The 20567-nt window shown below is 37.9% G+C and overlaps 1 protein-coding gene across 7 annotated transcripts in view; it reads right to left on the bottom strand.

The window, feature by feature from the left end:
• Positions 1-20567, bottom strand: part of NUBPL (NUBP iron-sulfur cluster assembly factor, mitochondrial) — a 331583-nt gene that overhangs the window by 74516 nt on the left and 236500 nt on the right. The gene's annotated exons all lie outside the window — the stretch shown is intronic.

Genomic DNA, 20567 nt, shown 5'->3' with positions numbered 1-20567 from the left:
TTCATTTTAAACGACTCTGAATTGAATTTAATGTACCTGAAAAACACCTGGGCCAGTACCTTCATCACACATAGTAGGCTTTCTATAAAGGCTTGCTGATAAACCAAGCAAACGACCACGCAGAATCTAGTGCTCAGACTGAGTAGTAAGTACTGAATTAGGAGGTGGACACCACATGGCAGGATCCAGAATCCAATCAGATTGAGCCCTGGCATACCCCATGGCAAGATCCAATCAGATCATGCTTCCTGGCATCACCTCGTTGCAAGATATAATAAGATCACACCTCATTACCCTATGCTTATAAAAGCTGACCAACCCCCAGCTCACGGAGACGGATTTGAGCATTTCCTTCTGTCTCCTTGTTAGCTGACTCACAATAAACCTTTCTCAATGTAAAATCCTGGTGCTCTGGTGTTTGGATTTCCACTGTGCACATGCAAACTGACCCAATTGGTTTGGTGACAAAATGGTGGCCATGAAAGGACCAAAATTAGGTCTCTCCTTGACTTCTTAAATTTAATAGAAAGACTAAATATGTTTGGTCTCTAAAAATTATGCTATAGGAAAACATGTTTTTCTAATAATTATAAAATGGTTCTTATTTATAAAAGACTGATATACAATAGGCAATTCAAGATTTCTGTGTTTATTTTTGTTTGTTTGTTTGTTTGTTTTTTAGACAGAGTCTCACTCTGTCGCCCAGGCTAGAGTGCAGTGGCACAATCTTGGCTCACTGCAACCTCGTCTCCCAGGTTCAAACCATCCTCTTGCCTCAGCCTCCCCAGTAGCTGGGATGACAGGTGCCCGCCATCATAATTGGCTAATGTTTTTGTATTTTTAGTAGAGATGGGGTTTCACCATGTTGGCCAGGCTGGTCTCAAACTCCTGATCTCAGGTGATATGCCTACCTTGGCCTCCCAAAGTGCTGGGATTACAGGTGTAAGCCACCACACCCAGCAAGATTTCTATGTTTTTAATAAAATTTAAGGTTACTCAGAGTTAAAAATTCTAATTTATAATTCTTCAAATGAACTGTGTCAAAAGGTGTTTTTTGTTTGTTTGTTTGTTTTTTGAGATAGAGTCTCGCTCTGTCGCCCAGGCTGGAGTGCAGCAGCACAATCTCAGCTCACTGCAACCTCTGCCTCCCAGGTTCAAGCAATTCTCCAGTCTCAGCCTCCTGAGTAGCTGAGATTTCAGGCACCCACCACCATGCCCAGCTAATTTTTGTACTTTTAGTAGAGATGGGGATTTACCATCTTGCTCAGGCTGGTCTTGAACTCCTAACCTCATGATATGCTTGCCTCAGCCTCCCAAACTGTTGGGATTACAGGCGTCAGGCACTGCACCTGGCCAGGTGTGTTTTTAGTAAGAAAAAATTATAAGAAACACATAAAATATGTTCTTCAGCGAGAAAAAAATTATTTTGTCAAATTTGGAGGTTATTTAAAAGGAGCTTCACAATATGGATTTAGAAAGGAAACAGAAACAAGACAAAAAAGAACTAGTAGTAAGGGGAGAGAGACATGTAAGAAAGTTATGGATATGAAGAAAAGACAATAATTTTGTATAAGAAAGAATCATATGTAGTAAATCTTTGTCCTAAAGTAAAATGACTGGTTATTTAAGAAAGAGAATTATAGGGAAAGGTAGAAAGTCCAAGCATGTCATAGATGGTCTGAGTAAGTCATGAAAAGGTTAATAAATAGAAATTTTAAGAAAGAAACTTGGGGTGTGAATAAGTTGGCTGTAATTAAAAGAAATTTTAAACAGTCTTTCTAGGCAGTGAATGTTGATATTAAAGCACAGAACTTATAATTTTGGCCCTCTATGTTAAAATAACAAGAGTGTCTTAAGACATCAATTTGCTCTTGGTAAGACTGCAAGAGGTTTTGATTTTTAATTCTGAAGTCTGTTTCTTTAACAACCATTCTCTGAATTACAAATAAGTTTCTCTTTCTGCCCCATTTCTTCCTGAGAAGTGTCTAGTTTCTCTAGTTTCAGGTTTATCTTGAAGGTCTAGAAAAGCAATATTTTATCCCAGTATAAATTGGTTCCGTATTTTTGTATGTCTGCACTGTTTCATGTAACCAGGCCTTAAATGTCTGAATTATTTCATGTAACCAGGACTTCCTATGCTGTTACTAAATGTATTCCCCTGCTCAAAGTAACTGGCCTAGGAAACAAAGATTGCTTAGGAAGACTGAGGTTTGAAAGAGTTAAGGTTTTTACATTCATGTAACTTTCTGTATTGCTTTTGAAGTCTTTTGATTGTCACTCTGGTTAAATGAGTAACTACTATTTGGCAGTGACCTACGATTCTGTTGAAGGAAGTACTTTGAACTTTTTGATGTCTTTGGTAGGTTCTCCCAGGATCCAAATCCTAAATCAAGCTTCTTGGCCTAAAATTAACTTTGACATTTTACAGGTGGGCCCCCTGGAGAGCCTCAAAGGGTGCATCTCTCATCTTACAGAGATTTTAAATGATTAAGCTTATTTGGTAAATAATATGGGAAGCACTGTTAAATAAGGAATGCTGTTGAATTTCCTTTAAGTTATATTTGTGTAAATGTGTTATTAAGAGTTATTCCAAAATTGTATAAGATTCCTAAAATTAGGATATGTTGGGGTATATGTCATGATGTGAAATTAGTTATATGCTACCGAAATACCTAGATTTGTTAGTTATAAACTCTCATCAGATCTTTGACTGTGGCTGTTCTGAATTTTTGTTATCCACAGTTATTATCTTAAATTTTTCTCTGGAAGCACTTGCAATTGGCTATAGTCCAAAATTATTAATTAAGACTGAGCAAAACAAAATTACACGAAGTTAAGTAATTGTTAAGACTTAATTTTTAAGTCTTAATCATTAAGTCATAATTGTTATGACTTAAATGTTTTGTTTTCTAGACTTAGGAAATTTTCTGTCATAAGTTATTTAGAGTTTGCAATAATTTGATAACATATCCTTTGTGAACAAGGGTGGGAGCATTTGCTTTTTCTCACAACTTGATTCCTACAAAATTTAGAAACCATTAATGAGTATTCTTATTTTTATGTAATGTAAGTTCAGTAAAAATCTGCTCTCTCAGCTGGGCACAGTGGCTCACGCCTGTAATTCCAGCATTCTGGGAGGCCAAGGAGGGTGGATCACGAGGTCAGGACTTCGCAGACTAGCCTGGCCAACCTGGTGAAACCCCATCTCTACTAAAAAAAAAAAATACAAAAAATTAGCCAGGCATGGTGGCACGTGCCTGTAATCCCAGTTACTCCAGAGACTGAGGCAGGAGAATTGCTTAAACCTGGGGGGCAGAGGTTGCAGTGAGTCGAGATCTCGCCACTGCACTCCAGCCTGGGTAAGAGAGCAAGACCCCGTCTCAGGGAAAAAAAAAAAAAAAAAATCTGCTCTCTCTTTATAAGCAAGATGCAATGGGAAACATTGGTTATATTACCAAGGTTTGGACTGAAATGTCATATTTAAGAATGTGAATAAAATGCCTGGCTTCAGGAGTTCCCAGCTTTTCAGAGTGAATGAAAACTGTCACTTCCTGGCAGGCCCAAGAACCTTAAGACTGTAAGTAAACTCTAAAAACCTGCCTTGGTTTGGCTTCCCAGCTGCAAAAGATTCTAAATCTGAGATTTCTTAGATGATCACTGTGGAGAGAAAAAGTTATGCTTCTAAGGAAAGCAAAAGTACATCTGTTATTAGATTGTAACTCTGTGCACTGTCTTCAAGTCCTTGTTATCTATCTGTAGATTGGACTGAATCTTCCTAAGTTCCTCCAATAGTTGGTTATAACTAAATCCCAATGGAGTCCCTCAGCCCTCTTTTCACAATCCAGACTAGGGATGCTCTGAGGACATTCAGGGGATTTCCCCTTTTTAAATCTGATATTACTAGTGTAATATCAGAACTGGGGACAAACTAGACCTTTAGGATACTATGACCCCTTGTCTCAGAGCAGTTGATGCTGTCTCTTCCTTGTAAAAGCCATAGAGAAGATAGTTATGGGGCTACCTCTGACTATCTCCATTCCATACTCTGTCAGGGCTCTCTTCAAGTCACATCATAAGCCAGCTAGCAAACCATGAGGTTCTCTTTCTTTCTTTCTTTTTCCTTTTCTTTTTTTTTTTTTTTTTGAGATGGAGTTTTACTCTTGTTGCCCAGGCTGGAGCGCAATGGCGCCATCTCAGCTCACTGCAACCTCTGCCTCCCGGGTTCAAGAGATTCTCCCTCAGTCTCCCGAATAGCTGGGATTACAGGCATGCACCACCATGCCCAGCTAATTTTGTAATTTTAGTAGAGATGGGGTTTCTCCATGTTGGTCAGGCTGGTCTCAAACTCACGACCTCAGGTAATTCGCCCGCCTCGCCCTCCCAAACTGCTGGGATTACAAGCATGAGCCACCACGCCTGATCCACAAGGTTCTCTTTCTATCCTCACCTCACCATCACCTGGTGTAATAACTTGCCCAATCCTGCCACTTTACTTACCTTTCCTAAGGCCAAGTCTGCCTAATAAGTGGAACTGCATGCACTTACTAGGTCATGTCTTTCAGCCAAAGGTAAAACAGCCAGTATTTATAAAGACGTCAGGTATGCCTTCAAGGTTGTTCATGACTTTGGTATCTGTGTAAAATCTGTCCACAATACACTACTGGAAAACTGTTGCGTGCCTCCATGGGCCACTTCCCATTACTGGGTGGTCCCTTTAAAGTATGGCAACAAGATTTTATTTAGCTCCCTGCCTCACAAGGAAACCAGCACGTACTAATTATGATTTGCATGTTTTCAAACTGGGTTAACACCTTCTTCTTGATAGGTCACAGCAATGGCAGTAGTTAAGCCTTACTGGAAAAATTATACCAAACTGGGAAGTCTCTAAAGAGCTTCATAGTGACTAAGGAACTCATTTTATAGGGCAAATTATTCAAAATGTTTATAAAATTTGGCCTATTAACATCCACTGTGGTGGTGGAACAGACCAACAGAATAATAAAAGCCCAATGACAAAGATCTGAGTGGCATTTAGCCTGCCTTGGCCCTAGGCCCTTTCTTTAGTCTTTTTTAACCTTGGGGGCATTCAACACCCTCTCTCTGGAGTTCTGAATTCATCCAGTCAGGAGAAACCACATTGTTTTTTTGGTTTGTTTGTTTGTTTTTGTCTGTTCAGCCCCGATTCACCTCCTGGGAAAGGACTTCTTAGAAACCTGCCAGGCCCACATATCCTTCTCCCAAAAAAGGGGAAAATAATACTTGAGTTATCCTCACCAGGAGATCTGGCCACAGATAGGTCTTATGCAAATTCCCATCTATTCAGTCAGTTTCACTAATTCTACCCCTGCTGCTCTCCAAGAGCTACCTGAGAGTCTTCAGGCACATGCCAACACTGACAATGACCCCATGGATTATAGTTGGAGGACACTCTCACGGATGTGATTTGCTGAAAGGGATTAACTCTAGTGAAGGAGCTGCACAGGAAGGTTTCTGAGGTCCTGGTTTGGACTAGGTTCTGTTTGGAATGGTCAGAAACTTTTCTGCACTGTTAATAGAGCTGCCTGCTTCACCACTCATGCCAGCAGGGCACAACAGAGATCTCCTAGACTCCCCTGCTTGTGTGATCCTAGACAACCACACTGCTTTAGACTAACACCTCACTGCACAGGGTGGTGTTTCTGCTGTCGCTAATACTTGCTGCTGTATTTGGGTAAATACTACCAGTCAGGTGAATTGGGAACATCTGAGATTATAATGTTAGCCAAATCTATGAAAGGGACACCTTCAGAAAGACTCCTGGCTGGACTTATTGGGTGGAATTTCCAATGTCCAGATGTTTTCAGCTGGCTTAACCCTGGTATAAGATTCCTTCTGTGTTTCACCCTACAAGTCTTAATGATCCTCCTCATATTTGGGCTAAGCATTTGGCTGCTCTTTAAAATTGTTCTAGGCTATTTTAACAGCTGTCTGCAAGCGACTCCCACTAGGATTGTGCCGACTCAATCCTTGAGACTTTAAACTCACTTTAGCTGGGAGCATGAACCAACTTAACCCAAGAGACTTTGGTTCAAATTTAGCACACATTTGAGTGCCTCTCATAAGCAAAAGACTCTAATTGTTCAACTGGCCACTGCCCTGCCTCAAGGATCTCTACAAGGGACCAGATGGACCTGGAGCAGGTAGTCAACCACTCTGGCACCATGATGGGATGCAAAGCTATCTGCCAACAGGTTTCAGCCAGTCCTTCAAGATGGATCCTGAATAGCTGACTGAGCCTAAATTTTAAATAGAGCCATGTAGCCATTTGCTGACTAGGAGTTATACCCATACTCTTCCTCCAAAACTCACACATTTTAATCTATAGAACCTTTGGGGCTCACCTGAACCAGTCAATCAGAGTTGAGCTGTATCAATCAATCAGAACTAAGCAAGTTACAAGTTTCAATCCTTCATTTGCACAAAGAGAACTGATTGGGAACCTGGGTGTGAACTTTTGCTATAAAATCTGAGCTTTCTTTCCCTTGTTCTCTGAAACAAATAATGTTCAGGTTGCTAACTCTTTATTCCTTTGTCCTAGAACTGGGTTGAAGTAACTTCTTCTGATACATAATCTTGAGCACTAAAGAATTTCATTTCTCTAACCAAGGTCTACTATCTAACCAGCAGGAATAAGCTAGAGTGGTTGTCACCCCTTTTCCCTCAATACTGAGGAATGGACATAATAAAGGGGCGATCTGGAACTGCATTAGACCAATCTGGTAAACTTTTATGTAACAAAGCTATGGGCTGTTTTTCAGTTGCTGTTGGACCCCCAGTTTGAAGGTCACATAACCTGTACATGAAGATGAACCAAATGGGCAGAACCTAAGTGCTTGGACTAAGGAGTAAGGACAGAATTAAGAGGTGGATACTGCATGGCAGGATCCAGGATCCAATCAGATCAAGTCCTGGTATGACTCCATGGCAGGATCCAGTCAGCTTGGGAGACAGATTTGAGCGTTTCCTTCTGTCTCCTTTCAATCGATTTGCAATAAACCTTTCTCAGTGTAAAAATCTGGTGCTTCAGTGCTTGTCTTTCCATTGTGTGTGAAGGCAAACTCATCCGTTTGTGCAAGCAAACAGATCCAGTTTGGTTTGGTGACAGTTCCAGTTCTCTTGTAAAGGAGCCATGAAAGCAATGATTTTAGAATGATTTGGGGAGGCTACTTACTGTTGTATAAATTCTACTTACTGTTGTATAAATTATATTTTACTAAGTGTAGGGAAATAAGAACTAGGAAAACACCCAAGAATCTCATTTAGTAAAACCCAGTGGTGGATCCAGATTTTGTGTGGCCTGAAGCATATACAATTTGAGTGGTCATCTCTAAAAATAAGAATACCAAATTATAAATGCAAACTTAGGTACAAAAGTAAATATTTACATAGAACATGAAAAGAAATTACCATAAATTTCTGGAGGCTTAGAGAGTTACATTCCTTCTCTGAGAACTGTTTGAACAGAAATGCTTATACAGAAATGTTTCCTGACCTTCCTGACCATAACCTGGCTGTCTCTCCCCATCTAGAACATTCTAAATTCCCAGAATATCCCAGGATCCTATGCAGATGTAGAACCCTGAACTTAAGCTTTATTAGCTTCATGGTAACCCTACCTTTGGTAAAACTTTCTCAGTTCTCTTTCAGGCTCCAAACTCAAAGGATTTCAGCAGGATAGACTCAGTTAGTCTAGAAATTGGAGTTACCAAGGTGCTCCAGAGACGCCCTGTGGATACAGAGGCAGTACTGCAGCAGAAAATTCATCAAGGTAGCCAGGAAGTCAAATATGTGCATCAAATTAAAAAGGATATAGACAGCATAATGAATTAATCAAAAACAAAGCAAGTGGCCAAGACAGTTGAGAAGGATAGGATGAGGTACAGATCGGGGCAACAGTTCAGACTTGAGTCAGCCAAGAGAGGCTCCCTGCTAGATGTCTCTTGTACATAGTAACACATGACCATTATTACCCTCTAATGTGAGATATGGCACTTCTGTTTTTTTGCTTGCTTTTGTTTTGTTTAGTTTTTTTTGAGACGGAGTTTTGCTCTTGTCGCCCAGGCTGATGTGCAATGGCATGATCTCAGCTCACTGCAACCTCTGCCTCCCAGGTTGAAGCGAGTCTCCTGCCTTAGCCTCCCAAGTAGCTGGGATTACAGACATGTGCCACCATGCCTAACTAATTTTTGTATTCTTAGTAGAGATGGGGTTTCACCATGTTGGTCAGGCTGGTCTTGAACTCCTGACCTTAGGTGATCCGCCCACCTCGGCCTCCCAAAGTGCTGGGATTACAGGCATGAGCCACCACGCCCAGCCACTTTTGGATCCAAATAGAATGCATTCACTGAGCTGTTGTGCAAAGCCATTCAATATTGAGATAGTTGTTTTCTTCATTTGTCCTTATAATATTGTGAAATATGTATTTGGTCTTTGTCTCATTTACTGACATAAATCCTAAAATCCTTGGAATCACTAGAGTGATAAGAGTATCTTTTGTATTCTAATAAATTGACTGGTGGCTGGGGGCACCTACATAGCCTCAAGATGAGGACTGGTTTCCAGGGGAATCAATGTTGTGATTAGAGGGTTGAAACTTTGAGTCCCAGGCCCAACCTCTATGGAGGGGAGGGGGCATGATTGATTACATCACGGGTTTATCAAGGAAAATAGCCCAAACTAATGCTGACAATGGTAATTTTAGGCTAACATGTTTTCCTCAAATAATATTTTACATTTTATACTCAAAATAGTGTCTAATAATCTGAGAATAACTCAAAGACTCAAATAAAGGCAATTCCCTCTTTTCTGAGGAATGACTGGGAACTAAAATTGTATTTTATATTTGGGCAGATAAGGTAATTTGTCTTTTTCAGGACATCCGTTTTAAAGAATATGGTGTTATGAATAGGAAAAGAACATGGGTCTCTATCTTTTAGGGACACTTAAGAAACAGATCAAAACAGCAGCAATCAGGTCTCACTCTGAAAGATTCTGGGAACACAAGTGCAAATAGGTTGAATTCTACATGATGAATAGAAAGGGTCCAATGAATGTATGGTCAATAGTTCCATTTTAGGCTTCTCAGCTGGTTCAAGCAGTTTACCACAATCAGTTTCCAGAGTAGCAGTTTCTATCATTAGCATTACATAAGCCAAGTCTAAGGACCATAGGGTCAACTTACACTTCTCCAAAGCAACGTCAGAATATCCCAGCCATTCTATTCTGCTAGCAAGGCCAGTGTGAGCCAGATGAAAATAACATCAGCAGTGGTGTAAACTGAGCCACACAGAATCAGGGAAGAAAATCACTGCTAAGACAGAGAGTTCTGCTGGAGTCAAAGTGGTGGCCAAGAAGAATTAAAATCCTAAGGGCATGGAAAGGTGTAACCAAAGAACAAATAGAGAAATCACGAAGTAAAAGAGATCTAGATTGGTTTGAACAGCTCAAAAGTAGGTTGTGTCCAGGTAGCCTACTCATATGGTGGTTGGAATATGTCATAAGTGACAGGACAACTTCTTAAAGGAAGTTAGGCTGCACCAGACCTTGCTGCTATCCTTCTTGTCTGACTGACTACTCAGTTTTGAGTCTCATGCCTACTTGACTTATACTTAGTGGATCTCAGGATAGTGTCCTTGTATCTGATTCTGGCCATATACCTGTTGCTACTTCTATTCTATAATCAAGTTTGCTATTTGTTCCTAATTTCCTGATTCTTCTATGTCAGTTAGGTATAGTCCTACCCTACTAGCAAACAGAACATTACTCATGCTTAACTCAGAATCCCAGATCATGAAAGCATGCCACTATTGGTATAGAGATACAGCTAACCCGGTGGACAAATTTTGCAGGCAAATTACCAAGCTCCTAGGATCATTATTCAACTAACTTCCAGGGTTTGAATGGGTCTTCCAATTCTAAGGATTCTGGGATAACTTTTTTATATGTAACTATCTTCTCAACTTCAGTTTATGCTCCCTAAATGAAGAAAATACTTACATCCATCTCTGGACTCTCCCTCCAGATCCATCCCTCCATAATATCTAACTAGTGTTCATTCAATATCTGCCAAATGATTCTATGAGTCAAGTTGCCCCTTAAAATTTTATTATACAACTAAAATTAAAATTTTTGCCATCTGAGGCAACTTTTATGTACAACATAAATCTAAAATTGAGCAGAAAGTGTTTTTCTTTACATCTGAGCCATGTGTTTTGTTCTACCCAGTGGCCTATATGTAAAATCATGCAACATTTTATTTTGATTGCAAGAAGAAAATTGTTACAAAGGAGAAATTATTTAAATATAAATGCCACAATAAAAATCTGAATAATAAAAAGATTTTTACTTTAGTTGATGGCCTACAGACTTGTGGAAATAAATGATACAACAATATATAATAAACATCCTTGAGATGTTATATACCTGAACCTTGAGAGTTCAGGTAAGAGCTGACCCAGTTATAAAATGAAAACATATTATTCAAGTTATAATAATTATATAAATGTTCTTCCCTAATCTTTTCATTTTCTTCCCAAATGATAAAAAGTTCTCTAATCCTTTTTACAATGTTTTTCTTTCTAAAGCAAAAAGGGGTGTGGGAGAGGAGGCTGTTTATCTAAATAAACCCCTCTAAAGTCACTATGAGTCCAAAAAGTAACAGCAGACAATTTTAAGAGATAAAAGAAGAAAACTTACTCCTTTTCTTTCCCTTTATCACCTCCCTTTTTCTTAGTTGTCCTCCTTGCAGAGGTACACAACAGGCTGGCCCTGACAACCTGGAGACACCATCACTCACAGAGGTCTTGTTATCCAAAAGTTGATACATGGGTCAATCTTTGGTAATTCTGAATCTATTTTCTGAACTAATATTTAAAACATTATCAGTTCCCCAGCTAGCCCACAGATGACTATGTAAATCCACCGTACAGTTGAAATAGTAAAGCTTCAAATATAAAAATAATGATACTATCACAAAAGTAACAGTATTTCAGTTAATTATAGAAACACCTCTCTAAGTTCTCTAAAGTCCTGCTTTAGGCCAAGTGCTTATATATACAGATGTTCATAACCTAGGAAGGTGATGTTATTGAAGGACAGGACTGCTACCAAAAAGGCCTAATATATTACAAACCTGCTTAAGAATCAAGATATTTTAAAGAAATTGTCAAAATAAATTTTATCAAAATCTTCTCTACCTCAAAGGCTGAAATTTCAAATTTTTTCCAGTAGGAGTAATCAATCACTGTATTAACCTAATTTGGAATAGCTTATAAAATACATTTAGGTATGTAGCACTCCAATAAAGAAAAATATAAAGCTACAATACACTTTCACTGAAGGTCTTAAGAAAATTTTAAGAAAATCTTTAGAAAAAATACTTGTATTTGGGAAGATTCAAGGTCCTAAAGGGACAGGAGTATAGCTGTCATAGAAGTGGCTTTCTGAAGCCCCCTAAGAGTATCTACAGCCACTGTTCAGTGGTTAAGGTATTAGAGCACCTGAAGGACATTACTGCTTCAGACCAATGTACTGCATGCTAGGGATGATCTGAAACTATCCCAACCAAGTTTATTCCTTAGTTCCAGCTACCTGCCATCTGGGGTCACATCCTAATTTTGAGCCTTAGGGTCCCTCAGGTGGAAATGGGCTGGTAAATGGAAGAAGTGGGGTAATAGGTAAAGGAGAGCACAAGGAAATTAATAGTTATTGGGAGCCTATTATAAGGCTGACATTAGATATACTGTATATACATAATTGTACAACACTGTAAATCAGCATTATAATATCTCTATTTTACAGACAAAAATATTGAGGATTAGAGAAGTTACAAGAGTTGTCCAAGGTTAGGCTGTTGGTGAGTGATTAGGAATGGGATTTAGATCCTGGTCTGTATGACTCAAGTCATGTTCCTAGTCTCGCACAGAATGGAGCACAGCATCACTGTTCTTCAAATCCCTGAAGAGTTCTGCTAACACATCCTCATAACCTCAAGAACATAGGAGCTTTATTATATTACTTCTTCAGTGTATGATAAAATATATATATAAAATAAAACTTATATACCCATAGAAAATTATTACACAATTTAAGTTAGAAATAGAAGAATTATTCATTTGCTTTCCTTTTTTTTTTTTTTCCTATTCTGGTTCATTATAAGAACATTTATTTCTGCATATGTTTTTAATGGTAGGTAAGTATTCTTTCCTTACATGATCCTTTGAGAGTCTTTTGTATTGTAAAGCAAGTATCCTAGTTACCATGGAAATCTAGAGTGTAAATTTCCTGACTTTGTGAGGTTGAAGAATATTTTAGCTTTTAATAATCTACCATTAAATTCAGGTTTTGTTTTAAATCAGTATAATTCTACCAACCATCTATACAAGAAAATTACATGGAGTAATCATTTAAATCAAAGTAAATAACCTATAAAGACTAAGAAAAGATATAATACTTTAAAATATTTTTAAACACCCACAGCTTTTTGAACATATTTTTGAAACTGACTCAATAGATATTATTTTTAAATGTAAAGATTAAATCATAGCAAATAAGAAATCAACTCAGAGAAATTGTAGCTCTATATGCAGTTTTATTTTAAGTACTGAAACCGCCTTGGCAAAAATTATAACAGTGAGAAAATTACAGCAGTGAACAAGATCTGACCTAACCAATTCTATCTTGCCTTTAACCTCCAAACTGCCCTTGGTCTTTCCAGGGCATGGGCCAAGCTAACTTTAGGAGAAATTTAGTTTCTAGTTTAATCTTACAATAAAGATGATATAAGCCTTCCCAAAGCTTAATCACCTTTGTAAAACTAATGAAAGGCTACAAGGTTAGAATAATGAAAGGGGTAGAATTCAGCTAAGCTGAAGGCGTAAATGATAAGCAGTCATCATTCTAGAAGTCACAAGTTTTGTAACTTCCTCGATTACTCCTGTAAATAACATTGCTATTGTAGAACCTAAGATTGACCTTTTGAGATGTCTTTTCAGACTTTGGCATTTCTGACAACCAGATGACTTCACTCAGACCAAAGACTCATGATTCAACTGTTCCTGTAGTCCCCACCCAGAAGTAGACTCAGCACACAAGGACCATTTTCCACGCCCCAATGATTGCATCCCCAACTAAATCAGTGGCACCCATTCCCTAGCACCCTGCCTGCCAAACTAGCTTGAAAAACTCTAGCCTCCAAATTTTGGGGAAGGCTGATATGAGTAATAACAAAACTCTGATCTCCCATTTAGCCAGCTCTATGTGTATTAAACTCTCTCTCTATTGCAATTCCCCTGCATAGATACATCATCTCTGTCTGGGCAGTGGGCAAGATGAACCCACCAGGCAATTACAGGATGAACTATTAAAATGAAGTTTTGAGACTTAACATTCTGATTCAGATATTAATTACTATTAAAAAAAAAGCACTGAAATGGGAAGTTTGGCAAAAACCAAGACAATAAATCTAGCTAGGGACAGACAAGAATCCAGATATCTATTCATCAAATAAAGGAGTAAGTTCAGTTTAGGGAGACTGGCATACCTAAATTCTAATCATTCTTGTCACAAACTAGCTGTGTGACCATAGGACAGCCAATTAACCTCTCGGGACCCTAGTTTTCTCATCTGTAAAATAAACTATTTTAGATTAGGTAAGCACTAAGTTTCCTTCCAACTACTGAAAAAAATACCATGACTATGACCTGTTTGTGTAAACTGAAAAATATTTGTGAGGGATTTGTTTAAGGAAAAGGTGAGCAAAAGGAATTTTTATCCAAAAGCACCAAAATAACAAAGAAGCTCTTTTTTAAAAAAGGAGAGGGTTACCTTATATAAGAACAAGAAAGCTCCAAACTACCTGGTATATTTAACAAACTGTTTTTTGAATGGGATGATCATATTTCCTTTGGAAAACTTAGCTGAATTTTGTAAAAACTCATTTAAATTTATACTGAACCACAATATACACTGAGTGCCATCCAACACATCTCATTCTAGTGTATGTAAGAATGAGTTATACCAATAAAGAACGTTAAAATTTACAAAGTTAATGCATTCCTGAAACGTTGTTGAGAAGATTGTCCCCCCGACCTCTAGGTAAGGAGCAGGGAGGGGATTCAATCACAACTCCTTGAAGGTTGAGAAAATAACTTTTATCTGAGGAATGTGACTCTTTAAAAATTATCAAGTCCAGAGAGACATTAAAAGGAGACTGTAATCACATCCTACTTCTCCTATGAGCTACGTATTCATCTCCTGAAATTGCATGCTATTGTCACAAAGTAGCTATAAACTGACATAATATGTTGCGCCGGACACTGTAGCCCATACCCTATAGCTTAACAATGTATTACCATCACTAATCAATGTTATTTGTGTAAACCAATGAGAATTCCTAACAACTCTGTATCAGCCCACTGCCTGCCCTCTTTTTTGCCTTTATAAACATAGACTTGTAACTGCAGCTGATCAAAGTGTATATTCAGTGCTCCTGGGTTACAATCCTCAAGCTTGGCCCAAATAAACTCTCTACTTATATTAGTTTTACCTAGTTTCTTCCTTTTAGATTGACATACATGGCATAAGTCGGCAGGACTTGGAGTGAACCTTCCCTTTTGCACGGCCCCCACCCCAACCACCTGGTGTTTCTCTGAAAGCAATGCTTGGTACCAGGATGAACTCTTCATCTTCAGAAGTCTCACTGGGTGTTTTGGGTAAGTTCTTCTGAATTCATATCTCTCACTCTTTGGTTGAAGGTCTACATTTCGACTGTTTTTCAAACCTTCTTTTTCCTTTAAGAGTTAGGGTTTCGGTCTCTGTCTTTGGACAGGAGATTCAGCTAAAGAGCTCTGCAGAGAAATGCCTTTGCTTCCATCTGTCTCAGTACTGGGGGTTTAGGTCCAAGTTTTTCCATCCCTGTTTCACAACAGAGTTTCAGGTCAAAGGACTGGTAGTTAAGCACCAGCGGTTTTCTTCTAAATGGCATACTTTTAAGGCAGTGAAATGTTCCAAATAATGCTGCACTTTAAGAAAATACATTTCAAAATGAGAGCTCTTGCATTAGTCTCATCCAAGGATGCTTACTGATGTGCAGAAGCTTCCAAAAAGATTTCAACATTTTGTTGCCTCTTTTAAAAAACCCTTTACAAAAGGCTAAAAGAAAGCTATCCTGGATAAAGTGTTTATTAAAGCCTCAGGTAAAGTAGGCTCACTTTTGTCTTCAGAGCTATCTAAGATGAGAATATTTTCTTTGCCCTATTGCTTGATAGGCTCCTGCCAAACTCAGGAATTTTAGCTAAGAAACAGAAGCTAAGTTAAAAACACCACCCATTGAAAAGATGGGTCTCCAAAATACATCTTTGTTGCCTAGCCAACAATTGCTTAGGGCAATGAAACAGGTAATTGGAAGACTGATCGTCTAAAAGGTAGAAATAAATGAAAATAAAATTACTAAGATTATAAAAATGCAGATCCAACAAACTTTTTCTAAACCAAGACTAATGACTAACACTGTTGAAACATGAATATTCAGGGAATTAGCTAAGCAGTATGCCAGGTGAGATCAGATCTGGAACATGTATGTAAAGGCATGTACGTATGTATGTAGACATGTTCTCACTCTTGCCCAGGCTGGAGTGCAGTGGTACCATCATGGCTCACTACAGCCTCCATCTCCTGGGCTCAAGCCATTCTCCCACCTAAGCCTTCCAAAAATCCTTTAAATGATCAAACTGCCTGCTTTGGCTTCCCTGCAAGATTTACAAAAAAACACAAAACAAAATAAAAAAACACATCCACCCTGTGGTCTAGTGGCTAAGACTTTGTGCTTTCATTGCTGCATCCTAGGTTCAATTCCCAGTCAAGGAAGCAGTCCCTGTTGGTTTGATATTTGTGTGAATTTCAACTTGTGGGGATACTGCTTTGCTACTTGGTAAGTTACCTTTGGTTAAAACAGCCAGAAATAAGCCGGGCGTGGTGGCTCACGCCTGTAATCCCAGCACTTTGGGAGGCTGAGGCGGGCGGATCAGGAGGTCAGGAGATAGAGACCATCCTAGCTAACACGGTGATGGTGTTTAGTAGCCTGTCTCTACTAAAAATACAAAAAAATTAGCCAGGCATGGTGGCGGGCGCCTGTAGTCCTAGCTACTCGGGAGGCTGAGGCAGGAGAATGGCTTGAACCCGGGAGGCAGAGCTTGCAGTGAGCCGAGATCGTGCCACTGCACTCCAGCCAAGAGCTGAAAGAGCGAAACTCCGTCTCAAAAAATAAATAAAATAAATAAATAAATAAATAAATAAATAAGCCAGAAATAGCAGCTGTTTGTCCTGGCTAAAATCTAATAACAAGAGATTTGAATGGATTTTTTAAAAAGAGCTCTATGATCAGAAGTCAGCTTAATTAAAGCTGATATTTAAGCTGTATATATATATGTGGGGCTTTGAAGGGGGCACTTCTATCTTCTTCTCTTTGGATTTTGCCGTTAGAAAATTTTTTTTCAGTAGATTAAAATCTTTTTTTTTTTTTTTTAATTATGTCTTTGTTCCCTCTGCTTCTTTTAGGAACTATTCTCCCATCTACTTCTCCCTACTCTTTCTTCCTCTTTGCCATCTTCAGTACCACATAAAAGAATCTCGGAGGAACTTCTAATGAATCAGACTCCATAAGGAACACAGGAAAAGGTGCCAACAACCCCTTTTGGGGGTCTTCGGTCTTCCTGTGGAATTTAAAGAATTGTAGGCAGATTCTTCTCAATTCTAAAACTCTACTCTCTTTTGTATTTGTGTTACTCGATCTCACTGGCTTTTAGGGTACCAGAGATTACTTTCAGACTTTACAGTTGTGAGAGAGAAACTTGACTTTGTTGTGTGTGATGGCTGATAAGTCAATGGCGATAACTGCAGTTTTGGAGGTGGCTGACAGCAGTTGCTTATAGTAAATGGGTATTACTATAATGGGGCTACTTGTTTCTTTGCGCATTTAGATAAGAAAGGTGAAGTTTAAACACTCAGAGAAATTTCTTTGGAGCAAAGTACACTGTGGAAACAGTGTGCAGCTGTGGGTCCCATGGTGTTTTCCTCTTTTAGGACACTGGGGGTTCAAAGTAAAAGCAGAATCCTTTATTTTAAAAAATCTAAATGCTCTGCCTTCCAACCGGAGGCTGCTTTTCACATAATTAAATGAGTAGGCCCTAAAAACTGCAAATGCTTTGTTGACAGTGCTCCATTTAATGGGCTCTACCCTGTGCTCAGTGGTCCAGTTGGAAAACAGACTAAGTTAAAAACTATCATTCTAAATAAAATTGGTCTCCTCATAAAATCCTGTGGTAAATCCCTATGATTTTGTGTTACTTTGGCATCCATTTCCTCTAACAAACACAACCAAACTCCTTTAAAACTTAAATTCTATTTGTGTGTGCTTTGAGATATAAATTTGCTACCCTGTTTTTTTCTAAAACTCACATGGCTTGGGCCATGTGAGACATATAAATTTCAGCCTGTTCCATTTACAAGAGTGACAACTGTCCTTTTAAACCAGTGAGTTTTACCTAACCCATGGCTAAAGTTTTAAAACTAAAGCTGTAAGATCCTTATTTCTGTCTGTCTGTATTTTTGTGTATACATATGTGTACATGTCTGTTTATATATTCTTTATGGTACCAAACTGGCTTGTAAATAAAGAGGTACTCAAAATTAATGAGCCCAAATGCTTTTCAAGTTCACATGACTTTAGTAATCTTTGGTAAACAAAGATAGCTTTAAAATCATTGGTAAAATAAAAGAGAAACATTTTCAAAATTTAATTTAGATATTTTTGTCTGAGTCTATTGATCAGGCAGATTTATGTTGTCTCTGCTAGATGTTTTAAGGCAAAAAAAAAACCTGTTGCTTTTATGAATTAAGTACTTGATTAATTTGTCTGTGAGCTTATGTCTTTGGATTTGAACATGTAAATTTGGGATGTGGACAGGTGGCCATGGTGGGCCTGGGGACAAGTCCTCAGCACCTAGAACACCAGCTAAAAGGCAGAGTCAAGCCTAATATGGCCCCATCCTCCTTGGTCCAGGTTATCATATCTTATAAGTCAAAATTAAAATTTTTCTCAATGAGTGTAGCATGTTTACTCTTACAACGAAATTCTAAGAACATATTTGTATATTTGTGAGGTAATCACATTCCAAAATGATCTGAATGTGTAATTTTAAAAATATCTTTTCCATGTGCCTAGATGACTTAAGTGGAGTTCAATGGCTTTTTTAAAATTTAAGGGAAAGTTCTCAAGATTAAAACGAAGTGTGAAAACATTTGGCCAAAATACAATTTTAAAATACACAAAGGACTAAAAATGGAAGCTAAGAAGTGAGCAGAAGTCAGATCTTTTTTTTTTTTAATATATTAATTAAATTCCTACATTTTAGTGACCTATGTCTTTCCCGTGTTAAATAGACTTGCCACTTACAAAGCTGAAGAGAAAACAATAAATTTAATGTAATAATGTAGGTGTCCTAGTGAGAACTAAACAATGCAGCAGCCCTTACCTATAACACAAAAGATTTTGAGAAAGATTAAGGAATACATGTATGAGAATTGCAATGCAGATGATAAAGGTATCGGTGAGAAATAGGATTAAGAACTGGAGAAAGAAATGAACACATAAAACAACCTAGTTCCCATGTTACAAACTTCAGCACTTTGCAACTTGCTAAGCTACAAAATTACTTCGGAAATACCTAAAGGACATCTAAGAAACCTAAGATCACTAAATTGTAAAGAAATAAGAAAATGGACCAAATTTTATGCATCTCATTAAAAGACCATTAAGTGAACAGCTGTTCCTTCATTCTCATTTAAGTACATTGGTCATTATATCTAGACTTGCTCATAATAATCTTCTGCCCTGATGAGCAAGTGAATGTTGCAATGTATCTAGAGGTTGTTCTTGCCTAAATAGGTATCTGCTGTCTTCGTATTTATCTTATATTACAGATCACACATTAATATGCATATGTAAAGTCTGAATATAAATAATGGGATAATCATTATGGAGTTTAGTCATGACTCAGAAATTAATACAAACATTTACATGTGTCAAGCACTGTTGTAGACACTGGGGACACAGCAATGAACAAGATCCCTGAAGTCCCTACCCTCATGAAGTGGAGATAGGAATACAATAAACAAACCAATTAGTACATCCCTTGTAATCTTGGTGAAAATCATCTCAGTTTGCTCTCTATAAAACTGAAACTAATATTACTTACATAAGTATCATTATATCCTACCCAAATAAAAATTATGACAAAGACCTATAAACCAGTAAAGCTTGTACTCTAATTTTCTCTCATCTATCCCTGTCTCCAGTGGCACATACATAACAGAATGCATGCCAGAGTTTGAGGTGTAAGCCATGCCATGAAATAGAAGAAAAAATAATTGGATCATGATAGGGCTCAATACAGGCCTGTGTTCTATATCAAAACTAACTAACTCAATCATCTACGGTTTCTTAAGTAAGATTATCGTGACAAATATGTGCGATTTGGAGCATATTTTGTCTGCCTTAGTTTCAGTACCAGTGTCCAGATAAGTCACTTTTATTTCAAATATCATGACTATCAGTTTAAAAACCTTTATTATCAATTGGACTGTTAATTAGATTATAAATTGTAAGTCACATTTTAACATAATTCTTTTTTTCTCTTCTATAGTTGAAATAATTTTTGACATGATGAATGCATACTTTTGCAAAACTGCATCAAACAGGCATAATTTAATGTTAGATTCTTGTATTTAACACAACAAACTAGTTATGAATGAGCAAATAAAATTAAAGTTCTGACCAAGCTACTTTACATCAGAAAACAAGACATACTCTCAGTAATTCTGAAATATTAATGTATAGGACAATAAATCAAAACAAAAAATATATTCAGATTGCCAACATAAAATGTAAGTTAGCTAATGGTCTGAATAAATCAATCACCTCAATCTCTCTCTCAGTGTTTCCCTTTCTTTCAATCTGTCTCCTCCCTAATCAAGGACATATGAACACATAAGGGGAAAAAAAGACCTACATTGATAAAACTAAAGCTAAAACTTGGGCACAAACCAAAAAATTGGAAGAAGTGTATATTAACAATACAGCCATACTTCTCTGTTCTTATTAGATAGTGAACTCTCTCTTTTAAGGACAAAGGACAAGTTTTATTTACTTTAGTACCTTCAGGCTAAGCATAGTGCCAGGCATACATGGATGCAATAAAGATGTTATTTTCTTGATAAACATAGAGGCAATCAAAAGAGACCTTCCACACCCTCCAACCACCGAAGCTACTGACCTCTGGCATCAAAGCCTATATTCTTTCTAGAAAATGTACACCCTTTCAAGAACAGTAACCTTCATCCCCACTGTTCCCCTTCCACTCCCATCATCCTCCAAAAGAAATAGAGGCATAGACATTTCTTACATAGACCCATGATGAAGCTCAGAGCATAACTAATATTTTCATGGTTTTATGAAGACTATTCAATAAGCT

Source organism: Pongo pygmaeus, chromosome 15 (assembly GCF_028885625.2).
Source record: "Pongo pygmaeus isolate AG05252 chromosome 15, NHGRI_mPonPyg2-v2.0_pri, whole genome shotgun sequence".
Lineage (NCBI taxonomy): Eukaryota > Metazoa > Chordata > Mammalia > Primates > Hominidae > Pongo > Pongo pygmaeus.
The sequence above is the reverse complement of the archived record's forward strand: the minus strand, read 5'-3'. Positions and strand labels throughout refer to the sequence as shown.